The sequence below is a fragment of the Triticum aestivum genome, chromosome 4A, assembly GCF_018294505.1.
Source record: "Triticum aestivum cultivar Chinese Spring chromosome 4A, IWGSC CS RefSeq v2.1, whole genome shotgun sequence".
Lineage (NCBI taxonomy): Eukaryota > Viridiplantae > Streptophyta > Magnoliopsida > Poales > Poaceae > Triticum > Triticum aestivum.
In genome coordinates, this window is record NC_057803.1 from 737,793,287 (window position 1) to 737,816,501 (window position 23,215).

At 43.3% G+C, this 23,215-nt stretch overlaps 2 pseudogenes; one reads left to right on the plus strand and one right to left on the minus strand.

Moving 5' to 3' along the window:
* Window positions 1–329: 329 nt before the first annotated feature.
* On the plus strand, window positions 330–21,388 carry LOC123084471 (putative disease resistance protein RGA4; annotated as a pseudogene).
* Window positions 21,389–21,976: 588 nt separating this feature from the next.
* Window positions 21,977–22,961, minus strand: LOC123084472 (DELLA protein RHT-1-like; annotated as a pseudogene).
* Between the last annotated feature and the right edge of the window lie 254 nt (window positions 22,962–23,215).

Here is a 23,215-nt window from a genome sequence, read left to right on the forward strand (position 1 = left end):
AGATAACAACAATGCTTCATAATGAAAATGTTGATCTCAATCCAAGCTCAAGTGACAGTAAATGTTTCTCTGTAATTAGCATTCATGGCATGTCAGGATCTGGGAAGACAACCCTCGCACAACATGTTTGCAAGTATGAGAAAGTTAATGGCTATTTCGACCTTGTTATGTGGATTCATGCTTCTCAGAACTATAGTGTGGGTGACATTTTCAATGAGATGCTTGAGGCAGCTTCAATGGACAATAAATCATGCCCTGATTACAAGAGCCTTGATGTCCTGGAAAATGAATTAGAGAAGAAACTAGAGGGAAAATGATTCCCCTTGGTACTAGATGATGTTTGGTGTGGTAAGTATGACGATAAGCAGAAACTAGCAAAGTTACTCTCTCCATTGAATCTTGGAAATAGAGGAAGCAAGATCCTTGCAACAAGTAGCCACAAAGATGCATTTTCAGATCTTGGTCCTGGTGTGGCATGCACTGCTATTCCGATACGTCCCTTGGATGTTCAAGTCTTCTTGGAACTGTTCATGTATTATGCCCTTGAAGATGCAAATGCAGATGATCCAGATCAAATGGAACTCAAAATTATTGGGGCTGAAATTGCACAGAAGCTGAAAGGATCACCTCTGGCGGCCAGTACAGTGGGAGGGCATCTATGTAAAAGAAAAAATGATGTCGACTTTTGGAGAGAAGTTCGAGATCGTGACCTTCTGAATGAGACGACGGGGGCCCTGTGGTGGAGTTACCAGCATCTTGATTAGCAGGTGACGCGATGCTTTGCTTACTGCAGTATTTTCCCCAAAAGATACCAGTTGAACTGTGATGAGTTAGTTAAACTGTGGGTGACAGAGGGGTTTCACTACTGGAATCAGCTTCTTTGCCGTCTGCCATGGCGGACGGCAAAGGCATGGACGGCGGACGGCAAAATGTGCGGCCGAACGAGTGCTGGCAAAGGCCTTCTTTGCCGTCTGCTTCATAGAAGCGGACTGCAAAGGGTTGTGTCGTCCGCCGTCGTAGCCAAGAAGAAGGCAAAGATTTTGGACGGCAATGGGGTGGGGTGAGAGCCGTTAGGGGTTAACGGCGTGTTCTTTGCCGTCCGCCAGCAGACGACAAAGAGGCCAAACTCTTGCAAAGAGCTCAGCTGGGCCAGCGCTGAGAAGCTGCCACGTGGCCAGCTATGCCGTCTGCCAGCGGACGGCAAAGAGCTTTGAATCTTTGTCGTCCGCTGGCAGACGACATAGCTGGCCCTGTTTGCCAGTCCTATTTGGCCACTTTGCCGTCTGCTGGCAGACGACAAAGTGACCAAATAGGCAGCCTAGTGTTCCCAGTTTGTACAGGAAGCTGCCATGTGGCCTCTTTGCCGACTGTTAGCAGACGGCAAAGAGGCTATATATCCCCTGTTTTTTTATCCATTTAATTTGGCAAACAACATATAACAGATATACATACATACATACATACAACTACATCATATCCAACAACATATAACTCCAACATATCCAACAACATATAACAGCATGTCCAACAACATATTTCATCAAATCCAACATATCCAACAACATAGTTCAACAAAGTCCAACATATCCATATATGTACATACATATCCAGAAACAAGTTTCCAACAACATATCCATATAGACATATATACATATCCAACAAGTTTTCATAAACAACAAGGAAGCAATAGAAGAAATAGGACACTCCATCAATGCAAGTTTCCTCATCTAAAGGAAATATGCAAATTGGGAAAGATGAAAGTTAGAAGAAGAAGAAGAAGAAGAGATCTTCTTCTTCTTCTTCTTTTCCTCCTCTTCCTTTCTTCTAGCTAGTCTTCTTCTTCTTCTTCTTCTTCTTCTTCTTCTTCTTCTTCTTCTTCTTCTTCTTCTTCTTCTTTTCCTCCTCTTCCTTTTCTTCTAGCTAGTCTTCTTCTTCTTCTTCTTCTTCTTCTTCTTCTTCTTCTTTTCTTCCTATTCCTTCTTTTCTTCCTCTTCCTTGATTTTCTTCATCTTATTATGTCATGTGTGGACTAAATAGGCTAAGGTAGGTAAAATGCCATTTTGGGGCTAAGGTAGGTAAAAATGCTAAGTGTGTAGGTCAATTTAGAGCTAAGGTAGACAACCCTCGCACAACATGTTTGACAGTAAATGTTTCCTCTCCTCCCTCTCCCTCTCCCTCTCCGCCGCCTCCCTTCTTGCTGCCTCCAAAAGCGCTTGGGTGTTCAATCTCTCTTTCTCAACCAATTCCTGCAACACACCACTCCTTGTTAGCATTGTAATCATCGACGGACGCACACACAATGTAATGGAGGAAAGGTGAGAGAACCGGTATAACTAACCGCCATGGTGAGCTCCGCGCTCTGTGCACGAGGCGTTATCTCAGGATCAGAGCTACTCTGGCGCTTCTTGATCTGCGGGAGAGTCCTAGGACAACGTATCAGTCCATCACCAATGGCTATGGAGCCATGGGACCTCCCTCCACCAGATATCATCACCAACTCTGTATCAAAAGGATCCTGTCTCGGGTTAAAGTCCTCCCCTTTCCTCGCCTTCCCCTCGTCTCTGTACTTTGATGTCTACTACACAACCTTCTTCTTGTAGACGTTGTTGGGCCTGCAAGTGCACAGGTTTGTACAACAGTAGCAAATTTCCATCAAATGGATGACCTAAGGTTTATCAATCCGTAGGAGGCGTACGATGAAGATGGTCTCTCTCAAGCAACCCTGCAACCAAATAACAAAGAGTCTCTTGTGTCCCCAACACACCCAATACAATGGTAAATTGTATAGGTGCACTAGTTCGGCGAAGAGATGGTAATACAAGTGCAATATGGATAGTAGACATAGGTTTTTGTAATCTGAAAATATAAAAACAGCAAGGTAACTAATGATAAAAGTGAGCGTAAACGGTATTGCAATGATAGGACACAAGGCCTAGGGTTCTTACTTTCACTAGTGCAAGTTCTCTCAACAATAATAACATAGATAGATCATATAACAAACCCTCAACATGCAACAAAGAGTCACTCCAATGCCACTAATAGCGGAGAACAAACATAGAGATTATGGTAGGGTACGAAACCACCTCAAAGTTATTCTTTTGGATCAATCTATAAAAGAGTTCGTACTAGAATAACACCTTAAGATACAAATCAACCAAAACCCTAATGTCACCTAGATACTCCATTATCACCTCAAGTATCCGTGGGCACGATTATACGATATGCATCACACAATCTCAGATTTATCCAACCAACATAAAAGTACTTCAAAGAGTGCTCCAAAGTTTCTATCGGAGAGTCAAGAACGTGTGCCAACCCCTATGCATAGGTTCCCAATGTCACGAAACCCACAAGTTGATCACCAAAACATACATCAAGTGGCACATGATATCCCATTGTCAACACAGATAATCACGGCAAGACATACATCAAGTGTTCTCATAAAAGACTCAATCCGATAAGATAACTTCAAAGGGGAAACTCAATTCATCACAAGAGAGTTGAGGGGGAGAAGCATCATAAGATCCAACTACAATAGCACAGCTCAGGATACATCAAGATCGTGCCATAGAGGAACATGAGAGAGAACACGAGAGAGAGAGATCAAACACATAGCTACTGGTACATACCCTCAGCCCCGAGGGTGAACTACTCCCTCCATGTCATGGATAGCGCCGGGATGATGAAGATGGCCACCGGTGATGGGATCCCCCTTCGGCAGGGTGCCGGGAAGGGCTCCAGAGAGGTTTTTGGTGGCTACAGAGGCTTGCGGCGGCGGAACTCCCGATCTATCTTCTGTTCTGGAAGTTTTACGATACGTAGGTATATATAGGTGCAGGGAGTACATCGGTGGAGCTACGGGGGCCCCACGAGGCAGGGGGGCGCACCCCCCACCCTCGTGAGCACCTCCCGTATCTTCTGACATGGGGTCCAAGTCCATCAGGTGGGTTTCCTTCCAAAAATAGCTTCTCCAGTTGATTTCGTTCCGTTTTGACTCCGTCTGATATTCCTTTTCCTCGAAACAATGAAATAGGCATAAAACAACAAATCTGGGCTGGGCCTCCGGTTAATAGTTAGTCCCAAAAATAATATAAAAGTGGATAATAAAGCCCAATATTGCCTAAAACAGTAGATAAAGTAGCATGGAGCAATAAAAAATTATAGATACGTTGGAGACGTATCATACTTCACGAGCTTGTGGTGGGAGGAGATGTTGGTGAAGCTCTCTGGATGATCTAGGTCTTCCTCCGAGAATGCCCTAGCCTTCTTGTAAGGGGCACTATGGGCCATGCCATAGAGGTCGAACAGATTTGGGACAGGCTTCTTGTGGTGGTGCGCCTGAGAGAGGAACAAAATTTATAGTTAAGGGCTCAAGATAGCATGAAGAATGATATTGCTATATAAATAGGTTAGTTTGGAGGTAAGTAAGTTTATTATGTCATTTTCGAGGAAAATAAGCTAAGTTTAGATCATTTTGGAGGCACTAGTAGAAAAAGGGTCAAATGTGAAGCACATTAGTGCCGGTTTGATTTTGAGCCGACACTAATGTGTCCATTAGTGCCGGTTCCAATGGCTAGCCGGCCGCTTTCATTAGTACCGATTCGTGGCAAACCTTTAGCACCGGTTCATTCCACGAACCGGTACTAAAGAGAGTGGTGGCAGGATGTTGTCAGTCTGGGGCCCCTCCAGCACCTTTAGTACCAGTTCGTGGCACGAACCGGCACTAAAGGTCGTCGTACATAAACCCTTCGTCCACTTGAGCTCGCTCTATTCTTCCCCTTTCCCCTCTCCTCCTCTGTTCTTCCCTTCTCTTCCTCGAGCTCATCACACATTTTCCCGAAATTTGTCTAGATTTGAAGGCCCCCATCCATTCAAATGATCACAAAGGTTAGCAACTTTGTCCTTTCATCTCTCATTGCTAGATTAGCTCTTGCAATGCTTTATATAGTGATTAATTTGTAATTTTAGTAATTTGGGAGGAATTATATGTGCTAGTATTTGATTTATACGCAATTTGAGGTCACAAATAACACTTAGTTTGCATATGTAGGCGTGGTTTACTTAGTGCCTTCTAAATCTCCGTCGTAACCACCGTCGATCTCCCACACCATCCCGTCGCTGGCACCACCTTGTGGTGAGGCTCTTGTTCATGAATGTTTTACATTACCAAATTGATGTTTGTGTGATTTGGATATATAGTTACTCGTATAATTATCTTACCCGTACGTTGTTTGTTATACATAGTGCCATGGTTTTGATATCCATCCCCGTCGGCCCTCGTCCTTGTTATGATTCGGATGTGGTATATTCTCTTTTAAAACTAGTTGTTGCATTTCGTGTTTATGACAAATTACGCCCATCAAGTTGACATAGATATTTTTATCTAGGAGGTATGTGAACCGTAAATTCCAATAGACCCTATTGTCGAGAGGTTAAATTTAGTTGAAAGAGAAAACGAGTATTTGAAAGAAAAATTGAAAAGAATTGAGGGGGAGAAGATGGAATTAGAGTTGCATGTTGCCGATGTCGTCGATGATCACAAGATCAAGATGGAGAAAATGCGGTTGAAGATTAGAAAGATTAGAAAATATGCCATTGATAGTGTGGCTTGGTATCATTATGCTGTTGGATCAATTGTTACCTTAGTTGCAATCTTGATCACATTTATTGTTGCATTTAAGTTCTTTAGCTAGAGAGTTATTTGTATGTTGCATTTAATTAAGTTTTGTATATGAACTTTATGTATGAACTTGTATTAATTTGGTCTATTCGGTGTTGTGTAATGAAGATGAGCCGACAATGGATGTATGATGATCGATGCTCTCCCGAGTTCATTAATGGTGTGCATACTTTTCTGCTTGCCGCTGAGGCATACAAGCGGGCGGATGGTTCTATGCCTTGTCCATGTGCTGGCTGTAAGAATGGTCACAATTACTCTACGTCAAGAACCATTCACGTCCACCTATTTGAGTCCGATTTCATGCCCCACTATAATGTTTGGACCAAGCACGGAGAAAGAGGGGTTATGATGGAAGACAATGAAGAAGAAGAGGACGACGACAGCTATCCTGGCCATGGGTTCCCTGAATACGATGATACAACAATGGGGGAAGAAGCTGAGCCGGCAATGCGGGAAGAAGCTGAAGAAGTGGCATCAGATGAGACCACTGATGATCTAGGTCGGGCCATTGCCGATGCAAAGAGAAATTGCGCAAGTGATTTGGAGAAGAAGTTGCAGCGCATGTTAGAGGATCACGCGCGCCCAATATTATTGTGGGCAAACCATTAACGTTCCCCAGCTGGGCGATGTGGTAATAGCGGAGGAGCATATAATGCAGGCTGAAATGCTCAAGATCACTGTTGGACAACTCCTCAAAATTGAGCCCATGTCTCCGCTTAGAGAGGAGGAAATAAAACGGAAATATGTCCGGGGCCAACCTTTGGTCGAGCCAGATAAGGTCAAGAACCTCCCAATGAGAATGTATGAATTGCATCAATGGTACATGAACATTACCAAGATTTCCAATCAAGAGTCCCTCATGGTGAATGTCAAGGAGGAGCATTACTTCCATGAGAAAGCTTTGTCCGTTGAGTATTCAGAACTATTTCAGTTATACAATCAAGACGCACTCGACAAATCTATCGTCAGTTGCTATTGTCTGTAAGTGATTTCTTTCTGTAATTTAAGTCTCAAGCTAGCTGTAGTGATCATTTTGATCAATCATTACATGTAATTATCATCACTATATATTCTTTTCTGTGGTATTATATGCAGGATGAAGATGTATGAAATGAAAAAATCTGGACGCTATGGCATTGGGTTCATTGACCCAAATACCATTAATGAGTACACATGGAATCTTCCAACTTCTCGAGTAAATTTAGAGGAAAGCATGCTAGAGTTCTTCAAGTGCCTCAATACCAATGAAGATATACTACTTCCTTACAACTTCCTGTGAGTCACACTGTCTTGTACTACAAATTCTGTTTTGCTTACTAGCTAGCTAGATGTTAATAATTAAGTGTACACGGTTTACGGTAGTTGATTAGTGTTATGCACATGCCCGCTTAATTAAGACATGCAAACGTGTGCGCATGCAGTTTCCACTAGATCTTGTTAGACATTAAAGTTGACAAAGGAATAGTTGAAGTACTGGACTCACTACTTAAAGAAGAAAGTGACTACACCATCGTGAAGGGGATAGTCAACAGGTAATTTCAATCATTATTAACTATATCTCGGCCTATTTAGTTCGTCATTTCCTGATATGAACTATTTAACAACCCCTTTATTAATTTTCTTTGCCGGCGGGCAGGGCTTGGGTAAAGTTCATCAAGGTGACTCCAGGCAAATGGGCAAAAAAGCTGTTTTGGTATCGACCAAAGGTAAGTAATTAAGTAGTACTAGCTAGCTAGCTAGCTACCATCTCTTTAATTCTTGTTTCAATACCATTAATTAATTATCATGCTTGATTATTCATTATATGATTCAATTCCATTCTCGTAAAGACCCTGAAGCAGGCGCAATGGACTGATCTGTGTGCATTCTACGTTTGCGAGAACATTCGCATGATGGCGTCCAAAAGGAGAAAATCTCAAAGACAGGACTGGGTACGTTTGTCAGAACGCTATTCACACCATTATCGATATCTAGTCACACAACTAATAGACATGCATATTGATCTCCTTTTTAACAGTTCAGAGAGGTGCGGGAGCAGCTCCTACCAGCGGACCGCATACTATTACTTCAAGAGGAAATAGCGGGATTTTTGCTCGACCAGGTCATAGATCCCAAAGGAGAATAGTATTACCCGCTACCGCCCCCATGAACCACTTGTCATCGTGCTCCGAAGGCACCAAGGCAACATATATATATATATATCATTGAATGTGTCACAACCAACACCATTATATATATATATGTGTGTGTGTGTGTGTGTGTCTGCGGTTCTACGTACGAGAAAATCTATTTATATATATGCATAACGTGTACAATTTGTAGTATCGTAAAATACCGGCAAACAAAAAAGAATTAAATGGAAAACACAAAATTAATGAAAAATAAAAATAAAACCAAAACCCCCCCAAACATTTAGTACCGGTTGGTGTTACCAACCGGTACTAATGGTCTACCAGCACCCGGGCCTGGCTCGTGCCACGTGGTGGCACCTTAGCGCCGGTTCGTGTCGAACCGGTAGTAAAGGGGGGGGTCTTTAGTCTCCATTATTTAGTGTCGGTTGTAGGACCTGCACTAAAGGCCCTTACGAACCGGCGCTAAAGTCCGGTTCTGCACTAGTGAGGTAACCAAGATTATTATGCCATTTTTGACGAAAGTATGCTAATTATGTCATTATTAAGCTATCCAAGGTAGTTATGCCATTTTTTCTCTAACTAAAGCATATTTAGGCATTTTATAGAGCTATCTAAGGTTATTATATCGTTTTAGAGCTAATTATGTCATGAATTAACTAGCTATGATTATTTTAGGTCATTATTGAGCTATCGAAGGTAGTTATGCCATTTTTAACTAACTAAAGCATATTTAGTTATTTATAGAGCTATCTAAGGTTATTATGTCATTTTAGAGCTAATTATGTCATAAATGTACTATACAAGGTAGTTATGCCATTTTTTAACTAACTAAAGCATATTTAGTTATTTTATAGAGCTATCTAAGGTTATTATGTCATTTTAGAGCTAATTATGTCATAAATGTACTATCCAAGGTAGTTATGCCATTTTTAACTAACTAAAGCATATTTAGTTATTTTATAGAGCTATGTAAGGTTATTATGTCATTTTAGAGCTAATTATGTCATAAATATACTATCCAAGGTAGTTATGCCATTTTTTAACTAACTAACACTACTAAGGAAAGCCTATACACAGAATGTTACCAGCAGCGCGCTTTAAAATCAGGCGCTGCTGCTAAGTAGCAGTAGCACGCGCAGATAAAACTCGCTGCTGAAACAAGTTTATCAGTAGCGCGTACACTCAAAGACGCGCTACTGCTAAAATTCCCACGGCACCGCCGCGAGGCCAGTTATAGCGGCAGCGTGTTAATACAAAGAGCGCTACTGCTAGGGGTCGTAGCAGCAGCGCATTTACGCAATAACTGCTGCTGCTAAGTTAACTAGTCGCAATAACCCACGCAGATCCACACACTCACTCGATCTCCCCCTCAACCCCCCGCGCCGCCGGTCCTCCCCGTCGCCCCTCCACCGATCTGCGCCGCCGTCACCTCATCCTCCTTGCTGGAATCGGTACCGGCCTCCTCCTCCGTCCGCCCTCCACTCGCCGCTGGGCGGCCCCTCCTCGCTCCGCCTTCCTCCTCCGTCCTCCCTCCACTCGCCGCCAGCCGGCCCCTCCTCGTTCCGCCTTCCTCCTCCGTCATACTCTCTACTCCCTCCTCGAGTCACCCCTCCTTCTCCCTCGTCCCTGCTACATTTTGATTTAGTATGCTAGTTTATATGCAACATTTTGATTTAGTTGATATGATTCAGTTGATTTAGTAGGCTAGTTGATTTAGAACATTTTCATTTAGTTGATTTAATAGGCTAGTTGATTTAGTTGATTTAGTAGGCTAGTTGATTTAGTTGATTTAGTAGGCTAGTTGAGTTAGTTGATTTAGTTGATATGATTCAGTTGATTTAGTAGGCAAGTTGATTTAGAAAATTTTCATTTAGTTGATTTAGTAGGCTAGTTGATTTAGTAGGCTAGTTGATTTAGTTGATTTAGTAGGCTAGTTGATTTAGTTGATTTAGTAGGCTAGTTGATTTAGTTGATTTAGAACATTGTGTCATTTAGATGATTTAGTATGCTAGTGGATTTAGTATGCTAGTTGATTTAGTATGTACCATTTTATTGTTATTTTTTCTGTACATGGATAGGTAGATGCTTTTCTTTTTTTGTAATAAGTTATTTTTTTGGAAAAATGTAGGTGCCAATTTAGATAAATTTGTCACTTGTTTTTTTAATCAATTATCTTAGGCAATAGGTGCCATCGAAATGCTTTGGTAGGTGGTACCTTGTCATCTAATCGTTAATCCTTTGCTCATATTGCTTTAGGAAAATGGCGCCACCACCACCACCACTATGTCGACTGTGCAAGTCAAGGTGCGCCAACAGCCTTGCAACTGGCAAGCTGTTCGGCATCTACTTCTAGCCGAGTTTTTGTCATGCGGCGGTAAGAAATTAGATGAAATGTAACAACTATTTTATTTTTAGTGTTGCCATTACTGCATTGTGTCAGTTTTCTTTTCTTACACAGATCGTCCCATGCAATGTGAGGTTGAAATTCAACAAGCTAACAGGAGACACTGTGACATTTGAGGCTCCTGGGGGCCGTACACTATGGAGGTCGATAAAAGACGCAATATGTCACAGATTGGAGGAGATGGATGGGTCCGTTTCCTCGCCCGCATGCGTCTTACTGGTGGTGAGTTGATCAGCTTCTCCTTCAGAGCAGAAATACCCAAGCTGGCTGTCATTTATCTCAACCTGGTGGAAGATGATGAAGATGACGAAGATGATGAAGATGATGAAGATAATGAGGACCCACTCGGTGAAGATGATGAGGACCCACTTCATGAAGCCATCATAGCTCAAAGAACAAGGCTAAGCGAGGAGGAGGTGTCCAACCTGTGGGACATAATTCCGCCACGTGCTCATTTTGTCGGGGTGCCATTTGTGACCCGACTGACAAATACCATGGTTGATCGACATGATATGGTATGTTATACTTACAAATGCAAATTATCCGATGAAATACTTAGTGTACAGCCCAATGATATGGTATGTTGTGTGGAATCTAGTCGATGATATGTTTTAGTGTAGAGTTCGATCACATGCTTATTAGTGTAGAATCTAAGGAAACTATTAATAGTGTAGATAATCCATATGTACTTATTTGCGAGGCTATTTATTAATTTATATGGTTTTCTTATTCAGAAATTGGCAAAGAGCATATCTGTGAGTTATGGTATCGAGCCTAATGAAGCAGGCTCAGCTGGACTATGCCTTACTGCAAGGGGCTCCGTCACAACCTGTACTTACGGCGTGGACATGGACGGTCGCACACACTTAAACTCGGTTGGGTGGAAGAAATTCCTTGATGGCAGGAATCTTCGTGTTGGACAGGCCATCCTAATTACTATCAGGAACACCAACCGCCCAGGCTTGAGGATGATGATTGCCCTCGATATCATCTAGAACTACATATGTGTGTGTGGCTATATCATCTAGAACTACATATGTGTGTGTGGCTATATCATCTAGAACTACATATGTGTGTGTGGCTATATCATCTAGAACTACATATGATGATCGTCGTCGATATCATCTAGAACTACATATGATGATCGCCGTTGATATGACCTTGTACTGCTTGAGGATGCATGTTGACTATGCATGAAATTGTTATCTAGTACTCCCTTCGTTCCAAATTACTCATCGTGGTTTGAACTAAAACCACGACGAGTAATTTGGAACGAAGGGAGTACTACCCTGTAATGGTTTATGAATTTGATATCTACTAGCAGTACCTAGTATCTAGTATCTAAAAGGGAAACTGAAAGGGAAAGGGGTAGGGGGGCAAATGATGAAAGATATAGCAGTAGCGAGGGACTGCGAAATCGCTACAGCTAGGTAATAGTAGCACGTTCACAAAAAGCGCTGCTAATATCGTCAGCAGTAGTAGCGCGGGTACAGTCCGCGCTACTACTATAAGTTAGTTGTAGCGCCTTATTAGTAGCACGGCCACCCACGCTGCTGCTAGCCTCAAAACCCACGCTACTACTAGGGTTTTCCCTAGTAGTGTAAGCATATTAAGTCATTTTGGAAGGGAAAATTATAGCATGAAGAATGAAATTGCATGAATGCATGATGTAGGAAACCACATACCCAGTGATCCCCATACTCAAACAGGTTGGAGCTCCCTTGATGGTGTGGCACACCAAGCATTTGGTCACGCTTATCCTTCGCCCTATGGTGTTCGACATACCATTGGGGAGAGCACCACATATCCACCAACGCCTCCCAACAGTCCATCGTATCCGCACACCATCTCGGGGGCACCTAAGTTAGTCAAGAGAAATTTCAGCGCTACGCCTACGAATCAAATCAAGAAACTAAGTTCAAGGCCTTAAGAATAGGTAATTACCTGCAAGTACTTGTCCTTACTCAGAAACTTGCCACGACACTTCTCCTTGCCCCTCCTAATACCCTTCAAGGCGTAGAACGACCTGCACCCGAGCCTCGTGCCATAGGTTTTGAAGTAGGCGCTTGCACTCGGCTTCGACAACCATAGACGCGGCCTCCTGTTCTCCCTCTGAAACCTTGTAGAAGGTCTACAATCAAACAAGACAACACTAATTAGTACAATCACTAGCTAGGTAGTGTTGATTTTTAGTACAATCACTAGCTAGGACAATAGTTCAAGTCCTCATACTGACGCCTAAATAAGACACATCCTTTCTCAAAGGCATGTATCTTCTCATAGGGCATCTTAAGAGTACGAAGGATTTTGTCTGACTGGTACAGGATTGCAGGTAGCACATGGCCTTTGGGTAGAAATCGTCTGAATACTGTCATCATCGCGTCGTAGCATTCTTTGCCCGAGTTGAATTGAGCCTTCAATGCCATTATTTCTGAGATGGTATCCAGCTGACAAAGCTCAGTGTGCTCATGGAGAGAACGTTTTGAGGACTCCAACATTTTAGTGAAGGCCTTTGCAGATTCCTCCATCTCCTCGTCCGAGTCCCGAGCATCGTCAAAGTCTTGCACCATGTCTTCCATCCCGGTACCATGCTCGTCGGTGTGACGACGAACCACCTCGGCTCTGACACGTTGGGCAGACTCACCATGTAATGTCCAGACCGTGTAACCAGGCGTAAAACCAAACTTCTACAGGTGTTTACTCATTTGAAGCTCGTCCCTCTGATTATAGTTGTCGCACCGGACACAGGGGCACCAGCTTAATTTCTGGCCATTTGCAAATGCGGCTCTAACAAACCACTTGGTTTTTGTTAACCATTCCTCGATCCAAACATACTGACTAGTGTAACCGGTGTACATCCACGCACATCATCATATTGACTTCCTACTGGACACACAAGAAATATATACATAATTAAGCAAACCATATCCATCAGTTAATGGAGTTTGTCAGTTTTATTATGTCCATGCAACCTACACGATAATAGGTAAAGATAGGTCCTAATCCCACCCGAGTATGTGTTGATTGGGTTTGTTTTCCCATGCTGTGCTCCGGATCCGATGCAAAATTTCGGCAGCACCTCCCCGCTGTTCTCCTGATACACGTCTCAGCAATAAGCAGAGAGGATGTGTACCTGGAGAACAACAGGAAGGCACTGACGAAATTCTGCATCTGATCCGGAGTAGAGGATATGGGAAAACAAACCCAATCTACACATACTCGGGCCGTCCATGGATAACGTTGGACAATTCAAAAGAATCACGGTTATAAATATGCAAATGCATGCATATTTATAGGTGTAACCCTTTCGAACGGGAGACACATAGTGGTTATGCATAGTGATGATTGACACCTATAGCTAGCAAGTTTCCTTGGCACGAAGACCGGAACAAAGCAAATGAAGGGGGGAGGAGGAGATGTCATTTGTGCTCACCAACGAACGCAGGGGCAGAGCTCGTCGAACGCACGGGGTGGTCGTCAAACACCACATACTCGCAGCGACGAAATAACTGCACATTTTAATCCACCCGATCAACACAAATATATATGATGTTTTGCATAACAAAATCGAAAAATATACAACCTAACTCATAATTCACAAATATATGACCCCGTCGGCCTTTGGAAGGCCAAATAGCACCTTTTCGGGAGGTGTCGGGGGTCGGGGTGTCGGGGGTGTCGTGTCGGGGTCGGGGTGCCGTGTCGGGTTCGGGGTGTCGGGGTGTCTGTATCGTGGTCGGGGTGTCGGGATGTTGGGGTGTGGTGTCGGGGTCCGGGTGTCGGGGTTGGGGTTTCGGGGTCGGGGTGTCGGGGTCATGTGGTCAGGGGGTCGGGGTGCCGTGTCGGGGTCGGGGTGCTGTTTCGGGGTCGGGGTTTCGGGGTTTGGTGTCAGGGTCGGGGTGTGGTGTCGTGGTCGGGGTGTCGGGGTGTTGTGTCGGGGTGTCGGGGTCAGGGGGTCAGGGGGTCGGGGTGCCGTGTGATAACCCACAAGTATAGGGGATCGCAACAGTTTTCGAGGGTAGAGTATTCAACCCAAATTTATTGATTCGACACAAGGGGAGCCAAAGAATATTCTCAAGTATTAGCAGTTGAGTTGTCAATTCAACCACACCTGGATAACTTGGTATCTGCAGCAAAGTAGTATGATAATAATGGTAACAGTGGCAAAAGTAAAGATAGCAGTTTTGTAGTAATTGTAACAGTAGCAACGGTAAAGTAAATAAGCAAAGCATAATATGTGAAAAGCTCGTAGGCATTGGATCAGTGATGGATAATTACGTCGGATGCAATTCATCATGTAATAGTTATAACGTAGGGTGACACAGAACTAGCTCCAGTTTATCAATGTAATGTAGGCATGTATTCCGAATATAGTCATACGTGCATCTGGAAAAGAACTTGCATGACATCTTTTGTTCTACCCTCCCGTGGCAGCGGGGTCCTAGTGGAAACTAAGGGATATTAAGGCCTCCTTTTAATAGAGTACCGAACCAAAGCATTAATGCATAGTGAATACATGAACTCCTCAAACTACGGTCATCATTGAGAAGTATCCCGATTATTGTCACTTCGGGGTTGTCGGATCATAACACATAATAGGTGACTATAGACTTGCAAGATAGGATCAAGAACTCACATATATTCATAAAAAATAGGTTCAGATCTGAAATCATGGCACTCGGGCCCTAGTGACAAGCATTAAGCATAGCAAAGTCATAGCAACATCAATCTCAGAACATAGTGGATACTAGGGATCAAACCCTAACAAAACTAACTTGATTACATGGTAAATCTCATCTAACCCATCACCGTCCAGCAAGCCTACGATGGAATTACTCACGCACGGCGGTGAGCATCATGAAATTGGTGATGGAGGATGGTTGATGATGACGACGGCGATGAATCCCCCTCTCCGGAGCCCCGAACGGACTCCAGATCAGCCCTCCCGACAGAGATTAGGGCTTGGAGGCGGCTCCGTATCGTAAAACGTGATGAAACTTTCTCTCTGATTTTTCTCTCCACGAAACGGAATATATAGAGTTGGAGTTGAGGTCGGTGGAGCATCAGGGGGCCCACAAGACAGGGGGCGCGCCCCCCACCCTCGTGGACAGGATGTGGGCCCCCTGGCCTTGATTCTTTCGCCAGTATTTTTATATTTTCCAAAAGTTATCTCCGTGGATTTTCAGGTCATTCCGAGAACTTTTGTTTTCTACACAATAAACAACACCATGGCAGTTCTGCTGAAAACAGCGTTAGTCCGGGTTAGTTTCATTCAAATCATGCAAGTTAGAGTCCAAAACAAGGGCAAACGTGTTTGGAAAAGTAGATACGTTGGAGATGTATCAACTCCCCCAAGCTTAAACCTTTGCTTGTCCTCAAGCAATTCAGTTGATAAACTGAAAGTGATAAAGAAAAACTTGTACAAACTCTGTTTGCTCTTGTTGTTGTAAATATGTAAAGCCAACATTCAAGTTTTCAGCAAAGATTATGGACTAACCATATTCACAATAACACTTAGGTCTCATGTTTACTCATATCAATGGCATAATCAGCTAGCGAGCAATAATAGTAACTCTCGGATGACAACACTTTCTCAAAACAATCATAATATGATATAATAAGATGGTATCTCGCTAGCCCTTTCTGAAACCGCAAAACATAAATGCAGAGGACCTTTAAAGATCAAGGACTGACTAAACATTGTAATTCATGGTAAAAGAGATCCAGTCAAGGCATACCCAATATAAACTAATAGTAATGCATGCAAATGACAGTGTGCTCTCCAGCGGGTGCTTTTTAATAAGAGGGTGATGACTCAACATAAAAGTAAATAGATAGGCCCTTCGCAGAGAGAAGAAGGGATTTGTAGAGGTGCCAGAGCTCAATTTTAAAATAGAGATGAATAACATTTTGAGCGGTATACTTTCATTGTCAACGCAACAACTATGAGATCTCGATATCTTCCATGCTACATACATTATAGGCGGTTCCCAAACAGAATGGTAAAAGTTTATACTCCCCCACCACCAACAAGCACACTCCATGACCATCCGAAACAATGGGGTACCGTCCATACTAACAACAGTCCTGGAGGAGTTTTGTTTTAATTATTTTGATCTGCTTTGATCTTTTTGATCATGGGACTGGGCATCCCGGCTACCAGCCATTTTCTCGTGAATGAGGAGTGGAGTCCACTCCCCTTGAGAATAACCCACCTAGCATGAAAGATACAGACAACCCTAGTTGAAACATGAGCTGCTCAAGCATACAAAACAGAATTTCATTTAAAGGTTTGGAGTTTGGCACATACAAATTTACTTGGTACGGCAGGTAAATACCGCATATAGGAAGGTATGGTGGACTCATATGGAATAACTTTTGGGTTTATGGAGTTTGGATGCACAAGCAGTATTCCCACTTAGTACAGGTAAAGGCTAGCAAAAGACTGGGAAGCGACCAACTGAGAGAGCGACAAAAGTCATGAACATGCATTAAAATTAATCTACACCAAGTGCAAGCATGAGTAGGATATAATCCACCATTAACATAAATATTGTGAAGGCTATGTTGATTTGTTTCAACTACATGCGTGAACATGTGCCAAGTCAAGTCACTCGAATCATTCAAAGGAGGATACCATCCTATCATACCACATCACAACCATTTTAATAGCATGTTGGTATGCAAGGTAAACCATTATAAGCTCCTAGCTAATTAAGCATGGCATAAGCAACTACAATCTCTAATTGTCATCGCAAACATGTTTATTCATAATAGGCTGAATCAGGAACAATGAACTCATCATATTTACAAAAACAAAAGAGGTCGAGTTCATACCAGCTTCTCTCATCTCAATCAGTCCATCATATATCGTCATTATTGCCTTTCAGTTGCACGACCGAACGGTGTGTATAATAATAATAGTGCACGTGTACTGGACTAAGCAGGAATCTGCAAGCATTCAACTCAAGAGAGAAGACAAAGTAATATGGGCTCTTGGTTAAATAAACAATCATGCATATGAGAGCCACTGAAGATTTTTCATTATGGTCTTCTACTCTTGACCCCCAAAGGAAAGAAAAGAAATAAAACTATTTATACGGGAAAGCTCCCAACAAGCAAAAAGAAGAACGAGAAATCTTTTTGGGTTTTCATTTAATTTATTACTAATTTTTTTGGTTTTTCTTAAGGTTTATCAAACACACAGGAAGAAAGCTAGAAAAAGAAATTAAACTAGCATGGCTAATACAATGAAAGAGTATGAGCACCTACAACTAGAATAAGTGTGTAAACATGAATGTAAAGTCGGTGAGAAATACGTACCCCCCCAAGCTTAGGCTTTTGGCCTAAGTTGGTATAATGCCAAGGATAGCCTGGCTGATATCCGAAGTTATAACCGGGGTCATACTGAGATGCAGCAGCCAATGCATCCCGAGCTGCGGCATATTGGCGAGCTACCTCTGCTCTCCTCTCGTTCTCGGCTGCCTCCTCCCTAGTGACAACATATCTTTGTTTTGCCTGGTAATCAAAAAGGGAAGGAGCAGGGAGAGTAACATGGACAGCGCGACGTCTGTTAAAGATTAGTCGATACTGGAGGAATTGTTCATTCCTCACAATAAAACGGTGCCTGACCATAGTGTCAAAATCTAAATAAGTGGCAGGCAACTCTATATCACCCTCACGCGGGGATATACCAAGATAGTTAGCAACACGGGTCGCATAAATTCCTCCAAATAAATCTTCAGATAAACCATTATTATGCAACCTACGTGCAACTATTGAATCCAAGTTGTAATTTTTATTACCTAATACAGCACTCTTGAGGACACAAAGATCAGGGACACACATGTTTTGTCTTTACCATTAATGCATCTACCAAGAAAAAGAGCAAAATAATGTATAGCAGGAAAATGAATGCTCCCTATGGTAGCTTGTGCTATATCCCTAGATTCTTCCACAGTGATACTAGCAAGAAAGTCTTTATATTCAGATTTGTGGGATTCATGAACATTGCCCCACTGTGGGAGCTTGCAAGCAGTTGTAAAATCTTCTAAGTCCATGGTATAAGATTGATCATAAATATCAAACAGGACGTTTTGAGAATTACGCGAAGATGTATATTTAAAGCTTCTCACGAATGAATCAGTCAATTGATAGTACTGAGGACACTTATCTTGTATGAAGTCCTCAAGGTCGGCATTACGCACATATGCGTCAAATTCATCCTTGATGTCTGCATTGACCATAAACTCTTCTGACGGCCATTCACAAGACCGCACCTCAGCTTCCCTCGGTGGTTCATCGTCTTGATCACGCATAGCACGCATGGGTCCTCTCTTTGTTGAGGAACCACCTTGGTACATTTTCCTGGACATATTTCTTCCTATGAAAAATTTCTGAAATTATTAGTAACTTCAAAATAAAAGTGAATCAAACTAAACAAGATTGATAACAACTATTCCCACAAGTGCCTAGAGCCTATATCAGGCATTAGAATTACTTGGGACCTCATAAATTTGACATGCAAGCTCAAGAACAGGGTCATCTATGCAGCAAAAATTTGCAATCAATAAAGCATTAGAACAAAAACTAATTGGACCAATGGAGGAGTCACATACCAAGCAACAATCTCCCAAAGCAGTTTTGTGAATGGAGCTTTGAGCAAGGAGATCGAAAAATCGCAGCAAAATGAGCTAGAACTCGTGCTTGAGCTGGATGGGGATTTTTTTTGGGAGAAAGATGGAGTGTGTGGGTGCAGGAATAAGTGGAGGGCGGCCACCGTGGGCCCACGAGACAGGGGGCGCGCCCAGGGGGAATGGGTGAGGGAGTCCTGGATTAGGGGTATCCGTACAACCGGACTATATACTTTGTCCGGACTGTTGGAGCGTGAAGATACAAGACTCAAGACTACGTCCTGTGTCCGGATGGGACTCTCCTTTGCGTGGAAGACAAGCTTGGCGATCCAGATATTATATTTCCTTCTTTGTAACCGACTCCGTGTAAACCCTAGCCCTCTCCGGTGTCTATATAAACCGGAGAGTTTGGTCCTTAGAGCGACGATCACAATCATAATCAGCATATGCTAGCTTCTAGGGTTTAGCCTCTACGATCTCGTGGTAGATCAACTCTTGTACTACTCATATCATCAATATCAATCAAGCAGGAAGTAGGGTTTTACCTCCATCGAGAGGGCCCGAACCTGGGTAAACATTGTGTCCGTTGTCTCCTGTTACCATTAGCCTAAGACGCACAGATCGGGACACCCTACCCGAGATCCGCCGATTTTGACACCGACATTGGTGCTTTCATTGAGAGTTCCTCTGTGTCGTCGCTGCAAGGCTCGATGGCTCCTTCAATCATCGTCAACAATATGGTCCAGGGTGAGACTTTTCTCCCCGGATAGATCTTTGTGTTCGGCGGCTTCGCATTGCGGGCCAATTCGCTTGGCCAACTGGAGCAGATCGACAACTACGCCCCTGGCCACCAGGTCAGGTTCGGAAGCCTGAACTACACGGCCGATATCCGCGGAGACTTGATCTTCAACAGGTTCAGGCCTGCGCCAGGAACGCTGGACAATCACAATGAGCACGGCTTAGACCTGCTGTCGGACAACGCTCGGGATATCACCCCTGCAGTAGCCCCGGACCTCAATCCGGAGTAGATTGCGTTGCCCAAGGACGGGTGGATGGACCCCGTCCCGCAGGCCGCACACTCATCGGCGGTAGAGCCGAACACAGGCCTCACCTCCAAAGAAGCATGTGAGGGTTTGTTTCGAATTCACAACTTTTAACCTGATAAAAAAAAGGGAACGTGGAAAACGAAAATAAAATACGTGTGCTATCTGCCTGTGCTAGGCCTATCTCTCGCCTGAGAAGCAGACAACCCGCGGGAGATGCGCAACCGGGCAATCCTGTTTGGCGCATGGGTCGCCGGATAGCATCGTAGCGCGTACCCTCCGGCGTAAATGCACTGCTTTAGTGGGTCCGCCCGTTGCCGGTGTTCGTCCGCACTGGGTTTTGGAAGCTTCTAGGACCTTTTTTAAACTAGTTTTTTTCCTTTTTGCATTTTTGTACCTTTTTTATTTTCATTTTTTTCTTTTCCATATTTAGTTTTCCTTTTTCTTCTTCATTTTTGTGAACATCTTTCAAACTTGTGAACATTGTTTAATATCGTGGTTGTTTGTATATTAGAAAATAATAAACTTGTTTAAACTTGTGAACATTTTGGTGAACATCTTCACTTCATGATTTTTGTTTGTATATTAGAAAATAATAATTACATGATAAATTTTTTTAAAATTCGCCCACATTTCTTCGAAATTGTAACTATTTCAATTCACGGACATTTTTTAAAATTATGAACATTTTCTCGAACTCATGAGTTTTTGAAGGACGATAAATATTTTGAATAATATTTTTTCTTAAAGTTGTGAAGAATATTTGAAATTAGAAACATTTTATTTGTTGTGGTAAATCCATGAACATGTTTTTGAATCGGATAACCTTCTTTGAATTTTCAAGCGGGGAGGTGTGCTGAACAGTATGTGCCTGCGTGTAGGTCGCTGAATAGGACATCACAGCGCAACGAGCAAGGAAAATACAAACCCGCAACGACCGGTGCCAAGTGGGCTGCTGGCCAATTTATCTCCCCAACTGGTTTCTCTCTAATTTTTATATACGGTTTTTGTTTTCTATGGTTTCTGCTACAGGATAGTCGGTTTTTGTTTTTTTTTTACTTCTTCATTTGACTTTTTTATTTATATTTTCTATTTTTGTGAACTCTTTTTTCAAATGTGTGATCTTTTTTTTAAAGAATGTGAACCTTTTCAAATCCCTGAACTCTTTCAAAATGCGTGAAACATTTATTTAATTTCATGACGATATTTTGAATGCATGAACTTTACAAATTCATGTTTTTTTTCCAAATTTAATGGATCATTTAAATTAGGTATTTTTTCAAATTCTCAAACTTTTTGAATTTTGTGAACTTTTTTTTATGTATTTTTTTTTCAGTACTCCACACTTGAAAATGTAATAATACCCGCATGGAGAAAATGTACAAAGTTTCCTCTGCTATGAACCTCTCCAACTATTGTGCAGGTTCATTTTTAGATCAGAAACAATCATCCTGCAGAGGGTGGCCAGACAGCCAACCAGAAGCAGGCACAACTGAGAAAACCCACACGAGATCTTTCCAAGAAGACGCGTCATTTACAGCAATTCCTAGATCGTGATTTTGCTATAGCTAGCTCAAAGCAAAGGCCAATCTTTAATGTGAAATCTAAGGCTACTGCTAACTCCCAAATCAAACATTCAACTAGAGCAAAGCCACCACTGAAGCAACAGAAATGCACAACAACATATGTTCATCAGAGCAGTGAACACCATTCTAAGTTTTTACTGACGATCAAGACCAGAACAAAGCTCAGCTCAGTTTTAGATGTGTGCCTTGTATACAAAATTCTCATTAGAGCTAACCAAAGTTCGGTCCGTCTTTATTTAATATGATAATTGATATTTAAAACATAACAGCAGACTTCAGAAGAGTTTACGGATCATGGAAGTGGAGAACTGAGAACAAGAACGAATTACATGCCGGATCTGCTCGGAGTTTGTTGTCCATCTCTTCACGCCAGACAGAACCGTAACCCGGTCGTTGGTCGCTTCAATTCAGTGTTCATTGCCATTTAGCTTCAAGTGTGCCGGAGAGGGGTTGTGCTCCATGCTCATGATGTGTACTCACATCATATAAAACTTGTGATCACGGTGCGGCGAGGCGCCAAGCCGAAGTGGCGATCAGCGGGCGAGTGTGCCACCCAAGTGTTAGGCAACCTTCCTGCTCCTCCACCTTGTACCCATCGGCCCCGCTGAAGAGAGCCAGCAGCGTGCTGGCCTGCTTGTAGGCATTGGAGCCCAGGTGCGCGGTCTCGAACCCGGCATTGCCAAGACGGTTCCGCCACTGCTCCAGAGTCTCGTGGTGCTCTGTGCGCTCCGCGCCCTCGCAAGCCACCACGTTGCAAATCTGCTGGCCAAGGTACACCTCTGACATGGCCTGGTCCGTACCACCAGCAGCAGCAGCCCCCGATGAGACTTCGGACGGGCCAGAGCCGGCACCCTCAAGAGAATCGAACATGGCAGAGTAGTATTGCAGAGACTCGGTGAAGCGGTCCAGGAAAGAGCCGAGTTGTGGTTTACCTCCTGCTCTACCATGGTAATGATCCTCGGCCGCAGGGCGTGCACGGTGCCTAGGACCTTCTCAAGGGCGCCAGGCTGCGCGAGCAGCCGGTGCATCTCGAAGACGGAGTTGATGTGGCGATTACCTCGGGTTCTTCATTTCGGTCCTCCTCCTCACCCTCCGGCTGCAGCATGGATGGCTCCAGGTAAGCGAGCGTAGCGGCGACGAGGCCGCGGTAGTGGAAATCCACTTGGATAGTGTGCGCGAACTGGGCAAGATTCCAGCCCAGCTGCTGCAAGAAGTTCTTGTTCGGACGCGGCGGGGCAATGCTGGTGAGGCGGAAAGACGGAGGACCGCCGGGACCGAGGGCAAGGGCTTGGAGAAAGGCAGGCCATTGCATACCCTGCTTTATGCCGAAGTCGACTTCGTGGACACGACGGCAGCCAGCAAATGCCTCCAGGATGGCTTGGTTCGCGGTCAAGTGTGCGAACTTGAGGTAGGGGCCTGACTCGTAGAAGTGCGCGTGGAGGAGGCCAGGGAAGCCGGTGTCAAGGAGGTAGTTTTGCAGCATACCTCATAATTACCTCCTTAACATTGGAGTGTTCTTTAAGTCCCATAAGGATATCCATAATTATAACTCCCAAAGTATATGTCTGTCCTGAAGGTGATTTCTCCCTTATTTATAAATTCTAGTGCCACATATCCCCTGCATAAGAGTTGCAGTTTGCATGGTTAGTGAGTAAAGTGTGAAACGAAGTTGGTAGATGACTGGTAAAAACATCAAGTTCTCATTGAGAATTGTTAACCTACTTCGACCCAATCGTG